Below are 5620 nucleotides of genomic sequence, written 5' to 3' on the forward strand. Positions count from 1 at the left end.
TTTACATCGCCAACCTGGCTCATTCCTGGTGCCCGTCCTCATTTGTAGTCAGTAAGGGAGGGGCTTTTCATAGAATTTATGTAGCAAGCTTTTCCAAATGTTAATCTAAATTATGCAGCTGGATTCCAAAAGAATACATTGACTTACATGGTAAATCTGGTACCATTTTAAAAAGCTTCTAAAATGTATTTAAAAAATATATTATATAAAGGGTTCTATAGCTTTAGGGTTGTTTCAAGTCAACTAATGTAAATGGACACAGGGTGCAAGTCTGGTGATGTTTCTGGCTGATATGTTTTTGTAATCCTGGACAACCCATTTAGACAGAACAAAACATTATTTATTTGTGTTTCAGTTCCGTTGCCTCTCTTGATCCCTGACAACCATGGCAGCCAATCACTAGCTGCAATAGTGAACTCAGTTTGGTTGACACACCGTTGATGTGCCCAGTTCGTGGTTGCTGTGGCCATCTCTTCCCTGGAACGGTATGTGACCAGAGAACAGCAGGGGCTTTAGTAATGTAAGAAAAATATCCATCCTGATGTGAGGCCCTTGGGCACTACCCGGCACGGCGCCCTTGGAAGCCGTCTATGGCCCCCCCAAGCGCCACAGTGCACAGTTTTGGAAACATTGAATAAGACTATATTAACATCTGCTTCTGATTCCAGAAGAATACTGCTTTATGCAGAACTACTATGTAAAAATGCCAAAACCCATGATGGAACCACACATGCACCATTATAAGTCAGCTTGGTCCTTGGAGACCGGAGGTGTTTGTTGTGCAGTGCATCTGGCATAGCATCATGGTTTTCTTTACAAACTAAAACAATGACACAAGTGAGAACATAGCTTTGTATGTATACACAATGGAACCTCTCCAAAACACCACCACTTTCAGAAGACTTAGACTGGAATTTTAACAATTCTATTATATACTTTTCATGGTGGTCATGGACCTTGATTGGACCACACATGTAGAAGAACATTGTTTAATTAACGGAGAGCTCCAGTATTGGAAAACGTATACCCTATGCAAAGGATAGGGGATAAGTTTCAGATCGGGGGGGTCCGACTGCTGGGACCCCCTGTGATTTCCCGTACAGGGCCCCGACAGTTCACTGGTAGGGGGCGTGTTAACCCCTCTTTACAACTATATGGGAGATCCAGAGTGCTGTAATGAGGGGGTGTGTTGGCCGCCGCTTCATGCGGTGGTCGACGCGCAATATCTAGCTGAAGAGCCGGGGCCCCGTACAGAAGATCGCAGGGGGTCCCAGGTCCTTAGGATAGGGATACATTTTCCAGTACTGGACTACTTCTTTAAGTTTTGGACGATCCCTTAGAGTTTTTTTTTTATTGTATATTGGAATATTTGGGCAGATTTACTAATGTCTGTTTGTCATATGTGCCAAAATTTGATACAATTTGCCTCGCTTTTGTTCAAGAAAGAAAATGTGGTTCTTGCAAGAAAAGGTGTGGACTAGATGAAAAGCGGGATGGGGCTTCACAGGAAATTGGCATGGCTTACAATGCAACAGAACAGATGCATTCAATGTATACAGCATAAACCACTGTGAAAAATGTGGTGCTACCTTAGACTGTCTGGTCTTCGTTTATGCTAAGTTGTAGACAGCATATGTAAATCTTCCCAATTGTCTTTTAAAAATAAATGGGGCAGCTTATTTTTTCCCTGAAATCTTTTTTCTATGAACAGATTATTCTATTTCCTTGGCTGAAGGAGAGCGTTTGCACCATCAGGAGAGTCATTGTCTTCCCGCTTGAGGGTGTTCTTTAGTAACTTTAATTCTAGGACATTCTTTGACTTCTGAAGTCCGCAGCAGACTTACGATGGAGTTTCTGACAGCGGGTTCTGAATGTAAAAACATTATTTTAATTTAACAGAGCATTCTGATCTCCTCAGATGACCAGATAACTAAATTATAGAGCAGCACAGATGGTTCTAACACTGAAGACACTGAGCCGGAGCTAAAGACCTCATCTAAAAATCCCATTACCTGCAAACATTTCCTCCTGTTGTTTATGAAAGGATTCTTGTGTCTGAAGAAAACATAAGTAGCATCCGGAAGAGACAGTAGGACGTGTTTTATTTGTTCTGACATAGAAGACACATTATTGTTAGGATTATTATTATGCTGCTTTGAATCATATTGGATTTAAAGGGCTTGTCCTCCTTTGATCACAATATAAAGGTTAGTCATTTTGAAAATGCATTGCTTACTGAGCCTAAGCTACAGCCTGTATTATCCAGAGCTGTATTCACAATTCTGCACAGTGAAAATTGGTCGAAATCTGTGATCTTGACACATAAAAGTAAGAAAATATTCTTGTGTCTTAGTAGTTTAAATGTTAGGGTGTGCTGGTGTTATTACAAGCTTCTGTTTCCAGTAGCAACCAGCAGAATTATGAATGCAGCTCTGCACTACAGTATATCATGCATACAGGAACTGTCCAGAGCTGGAGCAAATCCCCATAGCAAACCTCTCCTGCTCTGGACAGTTCCTGACATGGACAGAGGTGTCAGCAGAGAGCACTGTGGTCAGGCAGAAAATGATATCCTCTGTAGCAGAGCTGCAGCTAGCTCCTTTTGCTCCCCAGACGAGAACAGAAGATTGCACCCCCCCCCCCCCCCCATTTTGGCTCAGGGCACCCCTGTTATGTTAGCTATGTAGATTACAGTATTGCCATATGCAGGGACTCACAAGTGACGTCTTCTCTGATTGAAGTCGTTCTCTTGTTCTTTTCTTCCCCATCTGGCCCAGGACGTCATGATGATTACTTCCAGCCAAAACTCTTCAGCAAGGAACCTGCAACACAAACACATTAGGCTCTGCATTTTTCCAGCATTATCCTCCTCTTTTCTCCACAAATGCATCCAGTCTCTCCCAAACAAATGCCTCCCTACAACACACAATGTTTCCAGCCTCACTCAAATGCCTCCAGCCCCCCACACAATGCCTCCAGCCCCACCTCACTTAAACGCACAATGCCTCCTGCCTTACCCAAATGTCTCAAGCCTTTCTCACATACAATGCCTCCAGCCTCCCACACACACAATGCCTCCAGTCTCACCTACACAAAATGCCTCCAGCCTTTATTTTACAGGTGGAGATGAGTACAGGGGTTTATACGTGTACAGGAGTAACAGAGGGGTGTACATGGGTGACCCAGGGGTCTACAGCGGTTACAGAAGGGAGCAGAGGTGAAAAAGTGGGGTAACAAGGGATGTAGAGGGGTGACAGAAGGGTGGGAGTTCAATACCTGAAGCCAATGGTGGATCCAGAATCTAGTCAGAGTATTTTGCAGAAAATAAGGCGTTGCTTGCAGAACCCAGAGGATACTGAGTATAAGCAGTGGCGATTCTAGGGTTGGTGTCACCTGGTGTGGTAGAAAATGATGTCATATAATACTGCCACATCTCATTCTCTGAATATAATACTACCACACACCGCGCCCTCTGAGTATAACCTTGCCATACAGTGCACCCTCAGAATACAATACCGTAATGTATTGTGGCCCATAAAAACGTTACCACCCCAGAAATTCCTTATAATATACACTATACCTCTGAAATGAAAAACACTCTGTGCCCCTCTTATATAGTAATGCCCCATCCTGTGCCCCCCACATATAAAATATAATAATGCCCCCCCACATAACCGTGCTGCTCACATATAATGCCCCCTGTTCTGTGTCCCTCACATATAATGCCACCTGTCCTGTTCCCCTCACATATAATGCCCCCTGTCCGGTGCCCCTCACATCTAATGCCCCCTGTTCTGTGCCCCTCACATCTAATGCCCCCTGTCCTAAGCCCCTCACATAATATACCCCCTGTGTTGTACCTCTCACATAATTGCCCCCTGTTCTGTGCCCCTCACCTTTAATGTCTTCTGTTTTGTGCCCCTCACATATAATGCCTCCTATCCTGTGCCCACCAAGTTTTAATAATGCTCCCTGTACCATAGTGCCCCAAACATAGTAAAAAAAAAAAACTATTCTATTTACCTAACCCCCGTTCTCACGAGCAGCTCTCTCCCTCTCTTCATACTTTGTGTGTGAGCCACGGGGACGGGATCTCTGGGCAGGCGCGATGACATCACATCATCGCGCCGGCCTGCCAGGGATCACTTTCCTCGCAGCTTACACACTGCAAGCAAGAAGTGCCTGCAGCTTGTGAGTGAGAGTGAGTGGTGGAGCATGGAGTCCACAGATGCTCCACAGGAGGATACCTTCCAGAGCTGCAGTCTCCTGGCATTGCACACAAACTTATTTTCCACCCGACCTATGTGCCTGTGACTCACAACATCGCAGACCCTGCCGCGGTGTGAGTGGGTCACAGGTGCACAGGCCGGGGCGGAAAATTCAACAAAATTTCTGTGACATCATAAACCAGCGAAGTGTCCTGGCATCCCTGCAGGGGCACCCTACTTGAGGATCACTGCCCAGTGTAAAGTGTGTCGAACATCTCTGGCCAATGCACCCCCATGCAGCAGCACGCCTGAGGTGATAGCCTCAATCGCCTTATGGGAGCTACAGCCCTGCTCTGTAGCATACAGCAGCTGATAAGTACTGGAAGTATTACGATTTTTAAGTAGAAGTAATTTACAAATCTACAAGAAAGAATTGGGACTCAGGGTAAATGATGTGTGGACACAACTGGCTTGATATGTTAAATAATGATATTTATTATTAATTATAATAATTGAATTGTTTGTAAGACGTGGTAAGTACCGTGATTTACAGGGCCCTTGTAGAGCCACGGCACTCCCTACAAAAATATAGTATGGATAAAATTGCAAATAAAATAAAAATATATTATACATAAATATAAAATGTTATTTAAAACATGAAAGTATTACTGAGACCAAACAAAAATTAAAAATATCCAATGAATGGTCCTCTTTAGAGTTTGGACCTCCTTAGATATTGGTAACTAATAGCAACCAATGGGGCTATTTATGTATAGCAATATAACCACAGTCTAATAAGTCTTTTGGTGAATAGTTAAATAGGTCAGTATCCAGTTCATTAAAGCATGTCAATGTATAGTCAGTGTTATATCCCTTGGTAACAGAGTTGTAATACCACTTGGTAACAGAGTTGTAATAATTGCCGGCAGTTGTAACAGTTAGTAGAATGATACAGTTATGCTCACCGCCCCGGGACCGGTACTTGTCAGGATGCTGTTGCTCTTTGGGGATGCTGTGATCCCTCCTGTGGTCTCTCCTGCGGCTTTTGGGGATAGTTTGAGATACTGCGATCTCTCCTGCACTCGCTCCTGTGCGCTTTGCTGGAACAGACACTGTTATATCTCTCACTGCGGGAGAGGACACTGTTGGCAGACTCTGCCGTCTCCTATGATAGAAGTGCCGTGACTGGCGGTGGGCTCCGAGTGTTGTAGCTCCGGCGCTTCTGTTCAGAGTAGCGGTCGCGTCCTCGTGGTTACAAGGCGTGCGTACGTGGCTGGCAACTGACCGGGTGAGACACCTATCGATGCGGGACTCACAGAAGGCTTATGTAAATGGTCTCAATAGTCGTATTGGGGGGCTGGACGCGTTTCAAGACTATACTCAGTCTTTTCCTCAGCAGCAATAAAAAACTA

The 5620-nt window shown here is 44.4% G+C and overlaps 1 long non-coding RNA gene across 1 annotated transcript; it reads right to left on the reverse strand.

Annotated features, from left to right (window-relative positions):
- Window positions 1-2717: 2717 nt before the first annotated feature.
- LOC130354341 (uncharacterized) lies at window positions 2718-4085 on the reverse strand. Its single transcript, XR_008888442.1, has 3 exons — window positions 4024-4085; window positions 3277-3393; window positions 2718-2822 (listed from the first exon to the last, which is right to left on the reverse strand). It is a non-coding gene; the product is annotated as an uncharacterized LOC130354341 (long non-coding RNA).
- Window positions 4086-5620: the final 1535 nt, after the last annotated feature.

This window comes from Hyla sarda, chromosome 1 (genome assembly GCF_029499605.1).
Source record: "Hyla sarda isolate aHylSar1 chromosome 1, aHylSar1.hap1, whole genome shotgun sequence".
Taxonomy (NCBI): domain Eukaryota; kingdom Metazoa; phylum Chordata; class Amphibia; order Anura; family Hylidae; genus Hyla; species Hyla sarda.